Here is a 16,747-nt window from a genome sequence, read left to right on the forward strand (position 1 = left end):
ATTAGGCGGAGTCACGTGCGCCGAGTCACGTGTCCATCGCGTGTCTCTCTATCTGCCGGCAGACAAACAGCGCGGCTATCTGGCGGCCGCCGGCCCACTTATCGCCTGCACCGCAGCCAGCGGAATATTTCCACTGACGCCGCGCGCCGAAGGCTAACGATCTCACGAACGGTCTACCGGATCCAATGTACGGGCACTCACCCTCTACCTCGTTGAGGTTGTAAGTTATTCTGAAAATGTGTCCTCTTCGCTGATAGGCGATTGCTTGTAAGGGGCACTACTATCGACAGTGACATGACGTCATCAATCGTAAGGCCTGGTCTACGCCGCAGCGAACAAAAGCGAACGATCATTTGCGATTGAGAGATCTCTCTGGTACAAATGGTCGCCGAGAGCGGGCGGACACCAAAAGTTCTCATTCGCTGGTGTTCTCTCGTGTCATTCAGCGAACCATCTAGGGAAGTTCAGGTCTTCTCCGCTTTGGCGCTAGCAGCACAGAGAGCATTCGTCTGCTGTTTTCTGAGTGAAGTTTTGTTGTTGACATGAGCTGCGTATGTAATGTTTCTGATAGCAGGCTAGTCACAAGTCTTTGTGAGATCCACATCACATATACGGTATCGAAAGAAATATCATTCGTAAAAAAATGTCGAAGCACTCGTAAGTCCAGGTGGGGACGTGAAAAAAGACGATAAATTCATTAGTTGCTTCCATCAGATAGGAACGGAGTAAGTAAAATGTGGTGTGCGTACTGTAAGACCTTCGGTACACACACCATCAGATTACTTGACTTGTCGCTCTAACGAAGTAGGCGAGTGTTAGCAATATGTCTCGTGGTCTTATCGTGGCGTGTTTATCTTCTGCCGTTAGGTCAGACGATAGAAATGCCACTTGCAAGCTTAAAGTAGCAGATTGACAGTGACCAACTTTAAACAGAGCTTGATTAATTTTCACATACATTTATTAAAATAATAAAAATCATAGACATTACGGTTGGTTTGGGGAAGCAGACTAGGCAGCGTGGTCATCGGTCTCATCGGATTAGGGAAGGATGGGGAAGGAAGTCGGCCGTGCCCTTTCAGAGGAACCATCCTGGCATTTGCCTGGAGCGATTTAGGGAAATCACGGAAAACCTAAATCAGGATGGCCGGACGCGGGATTGAACCGTCGTCCTCCCGAACGCGAGTCCAGTGTCTAACCACTGCGCCACCCCGCTCCGTGTAGACATTACGTAACTTGATTCTGGATGCTGTTTACAACTGACAATCTGAAGTTCCTTTGGTCTTGGTACGTTAATCTTATTCTCACATATCTCTGATACTTGACAAAGTGTCTATACATTTCTCTTCATGGCTATGTACAGGAATATGATAATCTTATTAGGTGCAGACTGAAATTTGACTATAGACTGGTACAGACTAATGCAGACTGATGCAGACTAATGCAGACTGATGCAGACTAATGCAGACTGGTACAGACTGGTGTAGATAAATGCAGACTGACTAATCGGAGGTCTATACACTCGTTATGATACCTCGCGCGTTCAGGTATCACTGCGTGAGTGTGATCCACGAGGAGAAAAGGTTCTACGTTAGCAGCAATCTCATTGGCTGCGTTACATATTAATACGAGGATCGGCGGAAGCAGAATTTGGTCCGTCTCTAAGACAGCGCCATCTCGTAGTGCGGAGACGGACGAGCGCTGCGCCTGTTTAGCGGGGCGCGCTCTATTGGAAAAGTTGTGTACGCGCTGACTACACGGAACTATGTACACAACATAAAAACAAGCTTTTTTATGCATTTTTTATTAAAATATAAGAGAAAAATAAATTTTCTTAAAAGTAAAGAAGCACAAATATAAAGGGAGTTCGTTTTAACTTGAGACAGCTGAATGTTTCGAAATCTACGCATTGTATGAAAAAAAAGTTTTAGGTGAGAAGTTGATATTAGTAAAGGGGACATCAGTCTGTGCTACAACTGACCATGGCCTAACCACCCCTCTTGTGTATGCGGGGTGAGCTTTGGGTTTTCAAATGGGAATCCCCCATTTTTATTGAATATTCTGATTCTACGCCAAAGAATACTGTACGTACGATTTATTCAATCAGCTATCGTAATTAATAAAACATTTTTTTGAGGCGACAGCCTACAGCATTAACATATTTTAAACAATGCATGTTAACTTTTCTTCATTGAAATTTACACATCTATTCCGACCATCATCCACGGAAAAGCGAAAAACAATAAGACGTTTATATTCCATGTATCACGCTAGAGACGAGTGCCATGCTGCAGGGCATATCATGATACACATCAACAGCTATCAGTGAAATATTGTGCCTCACTCAACTGAGATACAGAGACTGAATGGGGCGCAATATTTCATTAACAGCTGTTGATGTGTATCACGATATGCCCTATTATATGGCATTCATCTATGAAATGTAAAAGTCGAATTCTGGATGATGGCTGACAACCGAAACCAGTCGGAATAAATCTGTGAAATTCAATACAGTAAATTAAAACGCAATTTCTAAATTATATGCATGCTGTAGACTGTCGCCTTAAAATATGTTAGATTAACTGAAAGTGACCATATATTGCAAAAGATAAGGTAACTCCTCCGTACATCCCTTACTGAGCACAGTAAGAAAATGAATTTGTCATTGGAAAACAAGTGCCAGCAGAAGTTTATCATAGAATTTAGCCAACAACAAGTCTTTGGACTACCAGACCCATGGTCAGGATTTTTACGTTAGCACCTCGCTGTGCCGAAAGAGACTTGGATAAAACATTAGAAGGACAGGCACACACACACACACACACACACACACACACACACACACACACACATTTCATGAAACAGGAAAACCTAGATGCAGCAAACTGCAACTCTGCAGATAGTGACTCTATGGTCACATTGTGATTGGCCTAAACCGAGTGGTAACGAGTGAATATGCCGCCAGGGGAAGTACTGGCAGGGCAACTCACCTTATGGAAGCTGTTCACATGGCGCTCCGGGCGCGGGGACGGACTGCGGATGGCCAGATAACTCAACTGAAGTCTGCGAAAAACTGAAACAAAATGGGAGTGAACAATCGAATGCTGGTGGTTTTATGGACTCAAGGTTCGAGTTTTCCGTTGGGCCAGGTCCCCACCAAATGGCTCAAGCAACAACACGAGCGAGGGTGACTTAAAAGTACCGCCCTCGACTCTTCTCTAGCTAATGGCGATGGGGGATATAGCCAACAGCTGGCAAAACTTAGCGCAGTTGTGCTAAAGGCAGTGGAGGAGTAAGATGTTTGGGACCTCTGGCGGCACGGCTTCCGGATTGCAGACTGTCCTTCTGCCCAACGGCGAAAATTAGCGCCCTTTTTACTGGCATGAAGCTTCCGAATCAGCTTTCCCGCCCTTATTTACCACCCTATGGTTTACTCAAATAAATTCTCTGTCAGTGTCACACTACACGGAAAGATAGTAGAAATGGCGCAGAGTTTAATGGGGTAACTAGCTGGCCTGCCAATCAACAATTAATATACACACATCAAGAAAAGTTTTGCGTTACCTCGGTTGCGAGAGTTCCGGAACCTGTACAGAAAATTGGAATAGAGATAATAGAGATCAACATAAACATCATTTTCACCCTTATAATTGCTCATGAAAACCACACATTATATATAGTATCACCATATAGCGAGACCTTCAGAGGTGGTGGTCAAACCTGCTATACCTTTAATACCCAGTAGCACGTCCTCTTGCATTGATAGATGCCTGTACTCGTCGTGGCATACTAGCTACAAGTTCATCAAGGCACTGTTGGTCCAGATTGTCCCACTCTTCAACGGCGATTCGGCGCAGATCCCTCAGAGTGGCTGGTGGGCCACGTCGTCCATAAACAGCCATTTTCAATATATCCCAGGCAGTTCCGATATGGTTCATATCTGGAGAACATGCTGGCCACTCTAGTCGAGCGATGTCGTTGTCCCGAAGGAAGTCATTTACAAGATGTGCACGATGGGGCCGTGAATTGTCGTACACGAAGACGAATGCCTCGCCAATATGGTTGAACTATCGGTCGAAGGATGGCACTAACGTATCGTGCAGCCGTTACGGCGCCTTCTATGACCACCAGCGGCGTACGTCGGCCCCACATAATGCCACCCCAAAACATCATGGAAATTCCACCTTGCTCTACTCGCTGGACGGTGTGTCTAAGGCGATCAGCTTGACCGCATTGCCTCCAAACACGTCTCCGACCATTTTTCTGATTGAATGCATGTGCGACACTCATCGCTGAAGAGAACTTAATGCCAGTCCTGAGCGATCCATTCGGCATGTTGTTGGGCCCATCTGTACCGCGCTGCATGGTGTCGAAGTTGCAAAGATGGACCTCGCCATGGACATCGGGAGTGAAGTTGCGCATCGTGCAGCCCATTGCGCACAGTTGGAGTCGTAACATAACGTCCTGTGGCTGCACGAAGAGCATTATTCAACATGGTGGCACTGCTGTCAGGGTTCCTCCGAGCCATAATCCCTAGGTAGCGATCATCCACTGCAGTAGTAGCCCTTGGGCGGCCTGAGCGAGGCATGTCATCGACAGTTCCTCTCTCTGTATCTCCTCCATGTCCGAACAACATCGCTTTGGTTTACTCCGCGAGACCTGGACACTTGCCGTGCTGAGAGCCCTTCCTGGCGCAAAGTAACAATACGGATGCTATCGAACCGCGGTATTGACCGTCTAGGCATGGTTGAACTACGGACAACACAAGGCGTGTACCTCCTTCCTGGTGGAATGATTGGAACTGATCGGCTGTTGGAAACCCTCAGTCTGATCGGCGCTGCTCATGCATGGTTGTATACATCTTTGGGCGGGTTTAGTGACATCTTTGAACAATCATGGGGACTGTGTCTGTGAAGCAATACCCACAGTCAACGTCTAATTTCAGGAGTTCTGGGAACCGGGGTGATGCAGAACTTTCTTTGATGCGTATTTGATTGAGCGATTAATTTCGATCTGTAAGCAATAACTTTTCAAACAGAGGATGACAGCTGCTCTTTCGTATCCATTTTCGAAACGAAGTGCTACACTGTATAAATGAGAATTCGCGCTTCGCTGGTTCTGTAGAACATTCGGAGCCGAACGCACCTTTTCCGGCAGGAGACTGTGTTACTGTTTTGTTCAACAACGACCAAATGCTGTGTTCACGTGCTTTTCGCGAGGCGAGGGCATTCGTTCAAAAATGGTTCAAATGGCTCTGAGAACTATGGGACTTAATATCTGAGGTCATCAGACCGCTAGGCTTAGAACTACTTAAACCTAACTAACCTAAGGATATCACACACATCCATGCCCGAGGCAGGATTCGAACCTGCGACCGTAGCAGCAGCGCGCTTCCCGACTGAAGCGCCTAGAACCATTCCGTCACAGCGGCCGTCGGGGCAGTCGTTGATCAGGTTTTGCGTGGAACCGTCGTATGCGGTCAGATTGTAGTAGAAATATGTGCACACCCTGTAGATGTTGATAAAATAAGAGTATGTAAGTGATTAACCGATTTATTGACCGAGGATGCGCGCAATTACATACGAAATCAGTGGACACGTAGTATCGTCATTCTTAGTCAGCAGCATGCGTCGGCTGCTTGTATTATTATTTGAAGAATTAATAAGACTATCGTGAACTTTTACAGGATGATAGTTTAATCTGGGAAAGCAATACAGCAACGGCAAGCGTCAGTGCGAAATTCGAAATGAATTAACTGCTAATATGAGTATAGTTGCGTGTGACCGTTGGTAGGGAATGTGTTGCTAAGAAACTAAAAAAAAGAAGTAAATAGTATCGCTTTCCGTTTTCGGCAACACCGTCAGATTTCGAACGAAGTATGTTCTGTCAGATAACCATGCCTTATCTACCGGGTGATCAAAAAGTCAGTATAAATTTGAAAACTTAATAAACCACGGAATAATGTAGATAGAGAGGTAAAAATTGACACACATGCTTGGAATGACATGGGGCTTTATTAGAACAAAAAAACCCAAAGTATTGCTCGACGCGGGAAAGATCTCTTGCGCGCGTCGTTTGGTGATGATCGTGTGCTCAGCCGCTACTTTCGTCATGCTTGACCTCCCAGGTCCCCAGACCTCAGTCCGTGCGATTATTGGCTTTGGGCTTACCTGAAGTCGCAAGTATATCGTGATCGACCGACATCTCTAGGGATGCTGAAAGACAACATCCGACGCTAATGCCTCACCATAACTCCGAACATGCTTTACAGTGCTGTCCACAACATTGTTCCTCGACTACAGCTATTGTTGAGGAATGGTGGTGGACATATTGAGCATTTACTGTAAAGAACATCATCTTTGCTTTGTCTTACTTTGTTATGCTAATTATTGCTATTCTGATCGGATGAAGCGCCATCCGTCGCACATTTTTGAACGTTTTTATTTTTTTGGTTCTAATAAAACTCCATGTCATTCCAAGCCTGTGTGTCAATTTGTACCTCTCTATCTACACTATTCCGTGATTTATTCAGTTTTCAAATTTATACTGACTTTTTGATCACCCGGTATATCCGATCGCCGCACAGAGAACTGTCTCAATTGGGAATTAGGAAACTATAGCGGGAGGGAGATTACAAGCTCCATCGTATCGAGCAGCTAAACGCATTACTCGGACGAATCCAGATGTCGCCTACAGCTTCGGTAATGATTACTATTTCCTTTAATCTGCATTCGCACTTTTACTTTATCAGATAACTACCGGCTTTGGTAGCAAGCGCCGTGCTAAAGCCATCCTGTGCTCAAAAACGTTACAGTGCACGGTTAAAATACTCCTTAGGAAATATGCCAGGCACAGTGGTGGGGGCGGGGGTGGGGAGACGGGTGAAGAGGTGGTAAGGGGGCTGGGAGATGGCAGAGGTGAAATGGAGAAACAGATAATATCCGGCAGCAAACCATAAGAACGCGACGTCTCGACAGGTCGCAAGTACAAATATTCCTCTCGATGTAGACTTCAAAGGCGGAAGTACCGTCGCAACAGAAAAATACACAGTACATTACGTTTATGTATGCCTCTAGATTGTGTTCTTTGTCTCACTCCTGAGGCCTTCCATTACAGTTCTGAAGATGGTGTTCAGCCATCTGAAAAAATCCCATTGATGACTTCAGCAGTGGGGTCGACACATCGGGTATTGACCGAGAAAAACGAATCCAGCTAACATAGTACAAGGATTCGTTTGTGTCTTAGGTATACTTTGTCATAGCAATTTATAACCTTTTCTTGTATTTTCTGCCTCTACATATATACTGTAATCACGACTGTGAAGGGCCAGAGGAAACATCCCATCATATCACTTAAAATTGCTCCTTGTTCCATTCAAGTGAGGAGCACAGAAAATATTCTGAAATGCCTCTGTGCATATTGTAATCAGTCTAATTTTGTCTTTAAGGTCGAATTTTATTCGAAAGGGAAAGGTCAGAGTTTGAATACGAAATCAGTTGCAGTGCTATTGGTATGGTTCAGATTCAAGAATTCTTTCTGAAAACAAACCATACGATGTGACTAAGACATCGTTCACAACAGCCCTTTTTACGGTAAAGAATGAGGAGAACTTGTGTGTCAAGACTTCCGCGACCTATGTCAGTCATGGTGAGAATCTACGCCCTCGAGAAGGCAGGTGCAACATGGCCGAAACGCCGTTTACTTTAGTAATTAAGTGTTTTGTACGATGAGGCGGCAGAAGGATTTTGGCGAAGATATTTCTGTACAGTTCACACCTTTGGATCATGAATGAGAGATTCGCTACGATGTTTCGGCTAGTGAGAATGTTGCTCACGGAAAGAAGTAGTTCGGGTTCTAATCCCGGAAGACAGTTTCAATTTAGCTGAAGTTTTTCTGAACATTAATGTACGTAGTCGAATACAGATGTTTTCCTGTGTTTGTCACTATTTTTGCTCCCACAGTTTTATCGTCACCACGCCTTGTAAAGGTACAGCCAGATAGCTATACATTAAATTGTAGTTGTTACCGTAGCTATGTTCCACTTCGTGCAACGTCTTACTAGACGAGAGAAATTCGTAACTGTTGTCTTGAGAGAGAGAACGAGAGAGAGAGAGAGAAAGAGAGAGAGAGGAAGAGAGAGAAAGCGTACCAGCTTTTTAAATTTGAAATGAACGCCTTTGTCGTTCGTTGGTGCATGAAACATTCGCAGAAAAAGTCACAAGACAAAGTAAGTATGTGAATAGAGACAACGACGCAGATGTTGACGTACATGGGCTCGACAATTCAAAGAAAACTTATGATTTACGAATTGAAGATTACCTGTAAAATACAAAACGATTTATTAGGAGTGAGTGCTTTTTCCTTAGTGGACACTAATTTCATGAAGCTACAGACTGCGCATTCGTAGATATTTCTGAGACTTGAACACTTTGATTGCTGTAATGGTTTAGAGAACGTGTTTGAACGCTCTAATTTTGCTGGTGACGAATGTTCTGGGCGAAGTGGCGATGCGTGACTGCCTTAGCGTAGTCGAAGTTTGACTTTCAGTCTCGCCTCTGTGATTTAACTCTTACGTGATTCCGTGCATTACTCCTGGAGGATAATGGAAGAGCAGCTGGAGGATAATGGAAGAGCAGCTCACGCTAACACACAGCCCATTCATTCTCTGACCTTTATCCACCTGGGGCGTTCTAACGACCTGGCAAGTGGAAGCTCCTCGAATCTCAGCAGAGGAAATCCTGTTTGATAATAGCGAATGAATTAAAGCATTACACAGAACTTTGTAGCACCTCCGCTTTTCAAGTCAGATGCAAAGGGAGCTCAGTTATATTAGTGCTGCTTGCAAGGTGTAATTCGCTTCTTTATTCAAACGATACTTCAGTGATTTTCGTCGGAATAAGGTGTCTTTACTTTATTCAAAAATGTCTAATAACGATTGCATATTTCATTACAATCAGACGTACTTTGTAATAATATTTAAAACAATTTAAATGTATTTTTAACGCCGGCCTGTGTGACAGAGCGGTTCTAGGCGCTTCAGTCTGGAACCGCGTGATCGCTACGGACGCAGGTTCGAATTCTGCCTCGGGCATGGATGTGTGTGATGTCCTTAGGTTAGTTAGGTTTAAGTAGTTCTAAGTTCTAGGGGACTGACGACCTCAGATGTTAAGTCCCATAGTGCTCAGAGCCATTTGAACAATTTTTTTATTTTTAACTAATTCCTGTAATCATACAGAAAGAGAGCATTCCTCCATAGAAGAAGATTACTAGCATCCACCCACAAAACAAGTTGTTTGCAAAATCCCATTCGACCGATGTTTATTGTTACTCAGCATCAGACCTTACCTGGAAGGTTGATAGAAGAAATAGAGAAGCTCCAAAGAAAAGTAAAGCGTTTGGTCATGAATTTGCTTAGTCACCGCGAAAGCGTCACGAAAATACTCATCCAGTTGCGATGGCAGATGCTGTAAAGGTATCTCCGCACGATGCGCAATGGCAGACGCATGGCAAAAGAAAAGGTCACGCTCAAAAAACTGTGGAAGGAACGCTTGTGCGCGTGGGCGTTCTCTTGTCCACACGATACCTCAGTGCGCAATTCCCTTATGTACTTGTGAGCTTGTGCTGCGTTTAATGTGATGTAAACGCTATAGAAAAAACTCCAAGACGACTAAAGGTAAAGAACTAACTTAATAACAGAGCTACGACAATAAGAAAGTGACGACAACGTTTTGTTTGCAAATTTCAGAAGGATGTGGTGGGGGATTCTAGATTTTCTGCTTGGGAAACTGCAGCGATAAGGCTGGCAATAACATAATTCGTTAGCTGTTAACTGGCGACTTATGAACCACTTTGAACCATTTATTTCGCATTTCAAAGCAAAGCATTTCAGTGATTATTCCTGAAACTGAGAAATACTTCAGGGAGGTTGTGAGTCGTTACGTAAAGCCTAAAAAATGTTCAAATTTGTGTGAAATCTTATGGGACTTAACTGCTAAGGTCATCAGTCCCTAAGCTTACACACTACTTAACCTAAATTATCCGAAGGACACACACACACACACACACACACCCATGCCCGAGGGAGGACTCGAACCTCAGCCGGGACCAGCCGCACAGTCCATGACTGCAGCGCCTAAGACCGCTCGGTTAATCCCGCGCGGCGTAAAGGCTAATTAACTCTGAACTCTTCATTTACATTTTACTTTATAGAAGCGTTGTTTACACAATTTTAATCATGAAAGATTACACGTAAATTAATATCCTCGGACTCAATGAATTTGGGAACTCCATAGAGCTCAGAATGGCAGAATGGGCTAGAAAGGAGATTGCGTTTACCAGTTTTGTATTTTTTGCATCACCAATCTCCTTCGTTTCTGTTTCCATTAGTTCGTTGATGAGCTACATACACCCATCATTTCTTTTGTTCAGATGTCAGGCTCTTCAGCTGTTGTGCTATTAAGTCACCAGAGCATGACCAGCAGTATTCGTCCACAGTTTGCATAAATAACCAGTTTGGCTTCTGTGTTTTTCTACGTCGAATCTTACGGTATCTTACTTTTTTATAGCAATATGATCGGGGACTTTTTATCTAACACTTGACGCTCGGGGCATCTGGGAGATTTTCTCCGCTCAGGGACTGGGTGTTGTGTTGTGCTAATCACCGTCATCTCATTCTCATCGACACGCCAGCCGCCAAAGTGGCGTCAAATCGAAAGACTTGCACCAGGCGAACGGTCTACCCGACGAGAGGCTCCAGCCACACGACATTTCACTGCATCTATAAATCTAAGTGCACTTCCTTTGGTGGCAACAGACATTATTGCACATAAATCGCTTCACAGCATAATCTCAACGCACTACACAAACACACATGGTACCCAGCTGTCTGTCGTCTGCCAAGTAGCGTAAAAATTCCAACCGGAGGCGGGAAGCAATGAGCTTTATGCAAGGCCTACATTTCCTGGAAACTACGCATATACAAATGTGCATGCGTAGTCGCGCTGTTGAAAATTAATGCGCATGAGCAAAGCTGAACACAAAAAGAGTATCAGACGCACCTTGAGAGAGACGTTGTCGACATGGTGTGGATTACTGTCAAAATTTAGAGACCGCACGCTCCTTGAAGGGTCAACCAGCATATTGGTTCCTCCTGTGTATGTCTTGCGGAAAGACCACGAAGGTAAAATTAGGGAAATTCGAGCTCACACGGAGGCCCACCAACAGTTGTTCTTCTCGCGTACGATTCACCACTGGAACAACAAAGAGAGAAGATTGTTTTGTGCGAAGTATCACCCGCCAAACACACTAGGGCGACTTGCGGTATGCAGACGTAGCTGCATGAATCCCAGTTTGGGGGAGAAGTGGCTGGGAATGCACATATGGAGCACAAAGTTGTACAGAAGAGAATCATGTACTGTGAGAAAGCTGCAAGAGAAGAACATGGGAGTTTTTGAAATGTGGAGTTTCAAAAGTACGCTCAAACATTAATGGACTGGCTAGATAAAAAATGAGGAGGTTCTCTGCTGAATCTACGGAAACAGGAGTATGTGCGGCGTATTCGGCACGGACTTGAGGAACACTCTTACTTTAATTAGGGACAGAAATACCCGGCAGGTTAGCCGAGAGCGCTACTGTGCTGATTCCTGGACTCGGGTAGGCGCGCTGGCCCTGCATCAAATCCGCCCGGCGGATTAACGACGGTGTGCCGGCCAGCCTGGATGTGGTTTTTAGGTGGTTTTCCACATCCCACTAGGTGAATATCGGGCTGGTCCCCACATCCCGCCTCAATTACACGACGTGCAGTCATTTGAAACATGTTTGCACTCTTTCATGGTTTATACTAAATGCAGACAGCTGTGGCACACTGATTCTGTCCTGGGGGGGGGGGGGGGTATGGGGTGGTGGCAGGAAGGCCACCCAGCCACCCCTTTAAATTAACCATGCCAAATCCGATTGTAACGATGCCGACCCCGTGAGTACTGTGGGACAAGGCACAAGTACAAGGAGAATTACAGACAGAAATACGAGGGCATGCTGAAAAGTAATGCTTCCGAATTTTTTAATCTGTTATCAATATCGGTTGAGGAATTACACGTCATGCATATTACTCAGTCGACTCTCCCTCTTCCCTGACTCAAGTTGCAGCCCTTTGCCGCTAGAGAACTCCTAATTGCAGCGTGTAACATGGCGGTGTGTAAAGTAACTATACTATTGGCCATTAAAATTGCTACACCACGAAGATGACGTGCTACAGACGCGAAATTTAAGTGACAGGAAGAAGATGCTGTGATATGCAAATGATTAGCTTTTCAGAAATTTCAAACAAGGTTGGCGCCGGTGGCGGCACCTACAACGTGCTGACATGAGGAAAGCTTCCAACCGATGGCTCATACGCAACAGCAGTTGACCGGCGTTGCCTGGTGAAACGTTGTTGTGATGCCTGATGTAAAGAGGAGAAATGCGTACAATCACGTATCCGACTATGATAATGGTCGGATTGTAGCCTATCGTGATTGCGGTTTATCGTATCGCGACATTGCTGGTCACGTTGGTCGAGATCCAATGACTGTTAGCAGAATATGCAATCTGTGGGTTCAGGAGGGTAATACGGAACGCCGTGCTGGATCCCAACGGCCTCGTATCACTAGCAGTCGAGATGACAGGCATCTTATCCGCATGGCTGTAATGGATCGTGCAGCCACGTCTCGATCCCTGAGTCAACAGATGGGGACGTTTGCAAGACAACAACCATGTGCACGAACAGTTCGACGACGTTTGCAGCAGCATGGGCTATCAGCTCGGAGACCATGGCTACGGTTACCCTTGACGCTGCATGACTGACAGGAGCGCCAGCGATGGTGTACTCAACTACGAACCTGGGCGCACGAAAGGCAAAACGTTATTTTTTCGGATGAATCCGTGTTTGACGTCATCGCGGTGATCGCACATTGGAAGCGTGTAGGTCATCGCCGTACTGGCGTATCACCCGGCGTGATAGTATGGGGTGCCATTGGTTACACGTCTCGGTCACCTCTTGTTGGCACTGACGGCACTTTGAACAGTGGACGTCACATTTCAGACGTGTTACGACCCGTAGCTCTCCCCTTCATTCGATCCCTACGAAACCCTACATTTCATGAGGAAAATGCACGACCGCATGTTGCAGGTCCTGTACGGGCCTTTCTGGATACAGAAAATGTTCGACTGCTGCCCTGGCCAGCACATTCTCCAGGTCTCTCACCAATTGAAAACGTCTGGTCAATGGTGGCCGAGCAACTGGCTCGTCACAATACGCCAGTCACAACTCTTGATGATCTGTGGTATCGTATCGAAGCTGCATTGGCAGCTATACCTGTACACGCCATCCAAGCTCTGTTTGATTCAATGCCCAGGTGTATCAAGGCCGTTATTAGGGCCAGATGTGGTTGTTCTGGGTGCTGATTTCTCAGGATCTATGCACCCAAATTGCGTGAAAATGTAATCACATGTCAGTTCTAGTGTAATATATTTGTCCAAGGAATACCCGTTTATCATCTGCATTTCTTTTTGGTGTAGGAATTTTAATGGCCAGTAGTGTATTCAGGTGCGCATGAAACAGCGTGCTGTAATCGAGTTTCTAAACAGCCACACATGGAGTAGCATGTCCTGCAGGCTGACAATGCCAGACCACACACAAACGCTGTGACATCTGCAACAGTCAGACATCTGGGGTTTATTGTCAGCGATCATCCTCCATACGGCACTGACTGTACACCATCCGATTTTCATCTATTTCCAAAACTTAAAGAACACAATCGAAGACTTGGCTTTGATAGTGATGACGCCGCGCAATCAGAGGTAAGAACAAAGTCAAACATTCTACAGTGGCAGTATCAACAAACTAGTCTCTCGTTTGTAGAAATGTGTTTGTCGCCAGAGTGACTATGTTGAGAAACGAAAAGTAGACATAAAAAATAAAGATGTTTAATGTTAATAACATCCAGGCGGGAAGGCGTGCTGGTCCCCGGCATGAATCCGCCTCGTGGATTAGTGTTGAGGTTTAGCGTGGCGGCCAGCCTGTGGATGCTTTTTAAGGCGGTTTTCCATCTGCCTCGACGAATGTGGGCTGGTTTCCTTTATTCAGCCTTAGTTACGCTATGTCAGCGATTGCTGCACAAATACTGTCTCCATGTAAGCGTACGCCATAATTACCTCTACCATGCAAACATTGAGGTTACACTTGTCTGGAATGAGATGTTCCCGGGGGGGGGGGGGGGGGGGGGGGAGGGGTCCACTGGGGGCCAAACAGCACGATAAACACAGGTTTGGTGTGGGGTGGCGGTGGGGTAAGTGGACTGCTGTAGGCTGTTGTGGGGTTGTAAACCACTGCAGGCTACCATGGGGATGAAGCCTCTCTGTCGATTCTAGGTCTCCAGTTCAATACAATACGACAATACAATGTTAATAACACATTTGTTTGCATGGACATCTACCGCCGCAGCTGTTAAAATCAGTTACTATTGGTTATCCGTTTTAAGTTTACTTCAACTTCATTAAAGAGAATTACACAAGACGTGCTTCGCATGTATCTATAATGCATCTTCCATGGTTATTCTGCAAATTGGATATATACATGTGTACATTTTTGGATGTTTTAGGTTTTGTTTATAAAGATGATGTGCAAGTTACTGACAGTGTTTTTTTTTACGTATTTTGCTTCTTCCCTCCTTGCTAGCAGCGGTTGGCGTCGAAAAACTTCGGTTGACATATGCACTTGGCAGTTTTTGCCATTCTGCAGTACTTATTGCGCTGCATTAATTCCACCTCACTTTCGTAAACTGTTTCTGACTCTACATAGTAACAGTGTTTGTGTCTGTTCGTTTGTCTTCGTTGATGTTGTGAGTGTTGCCAAACTGTGAAACTACTTTTGAGAGAGAGAAAGAGGGAGAGAGAGCGAGAGAGAGAGAGAGAGAGAGAGAGAGAGAGAGAGAGAGTCTGTAAATCAGTGAAATTGTCTTGGATGTCCGCCCCGATAGCTGAGTGGTCAGCGTGACGGATTGCCGTCGTAAGGGCCCGGGTTCGATTCCCTGCTTGGTCTGGGATTTTCTCCGCTCAGGGACTGGGTGCTGTGTTGTCTTCATCATCATTTCATCCCCATCCGGCGAGCAGGTCGCCCAATGTGGTGTCGAATGTAGGCTGGACCTGCCCCTTAAGGGGCCTCCCGGCCAATGACGCCAAACGCTCATTTCCATTTCCATTGTATTGGATGTTAGGTAAAGATGTGAGAGAAGGCTGGGGGTGGGGGGGGGGAGGGGGGAACTAATTGCAATTTTTTCGGGAGGTGAGCGTGGATGGGCCTGAATGGTGATTAGAAGACAAAATCTGGGAGGAGATGGTAGTGGTAAACGGAGCATTGCATTAAATATACATATATAAGCACATACTCACACCCTCCGTTTAGCACTACTATCTCCTCCTAGTTCCTGAACTGCCAAGTGCATATGTGAACCGAAGTCTTTCGTCGTTAACCGGTGCTAGCACGGAGGGAAGAAGTGGAATATCTAAAGAAACATCATAACTACCTTGCACACCATCTTTATAAACAAAACACTGTTATTAACCTATTATTATTATTACAAGATTAATCAATACAAAGATTAATTAAGAACAACATCTTGTTGTTTTTCTCTTATCCTGCGCCAAGTCTCTTTATCCAGCGCATTTTTCTTGTCGGTGATCCATTACTCCATTTATGTGGAATGTCTTGGTCCTACGCGCTTCTGTCTACCGGGTGGTTTCCATTCATAAACCTTCTTTGGCCACCGATGATCTGGCATTCTCATCATGTTTCCATACCATTTTAATAATTTTCTTTGAATTCTGTCGCCGGCCGGAGTGGCCGTGCGGTTCTAGGCGCAACAGTCTGGAGCCGAGCGACCGCTACGGTCGCAGGTTCGAATCCTGCCTCGGGCATGGATGTGTGTGATGTCCTTAGGTTGGTTAGGTTTAATTAGTTCTGAGTTCTAGGCGACTGATGACCTCAGAAGTTAAGTCGCATAGTGCTCAGAGCCATTTTTTCAATTTTATCTATCACTGTATCATTTGCCATCATTCTCGCTCTTACTTCATCATTGGTTTTCCTTTCGATTCTTGATATTTTGGCACTCCTACGCAAATAATCCATTTCCAAGCCAATAGTCTTCTTTTGAGATCCGCATTTAAGGTCCATAGTTCTGATCCATAGCATAGCACTAATTCAACCATTATCTTACCTACTCTTTCCTTATTGCTGTTGGAAATATTCTTATTCCACCAAAAAGAATTCATACACCCTAACACATTTCTGCTTTGCTGTATTCCATGTTTTACTTATGTATGGCTCAATCCATTCTTATTAATATGTGCCCCGAGATATTTAAATTTCTCTACCTGTCTCACAACTGCTTTGTCATTGATATTTACTTCAAATTTAGCATCAGTATTCACTTCGAGGTACTCTGTTTTTGTTAGACTCATTTGTAGTCCCCATCTGTTGTGTTCCTGATATAATCGTCGTATCATAAAACAACAAAAATGTACAAATGTATGTATCCAATTTGCAGAATAACCACGGAAGATGCTTTATAAATAAAAGCGAAACGTGTCTGGCGTAATTCTCTTTAATTAAATTGCAGTAAGCTCAACATGGATAACCAACAGTAACTGAAATGTTTTATTCTAAAAGCCTTAATAGTTTTCTAAAAAAAAATTGGAGGCATTGCGTTGCAGCACG

Source organism: Schistocerca serialis, chromosome 8 (assembly GCF_023864345.2).
Source record: "Schistocerca serialis cubense isolate TAMUIC-IGC-003099 chromosome 8, iqSchSeri2.2, whole genome shotgun sequence".
Lineage (NCBI taxonomy): Eukaryota > Metazoa > Arthropoda > Insecta > Orthoptera > Acrididae > Schistocerca > Schistocerca serialis.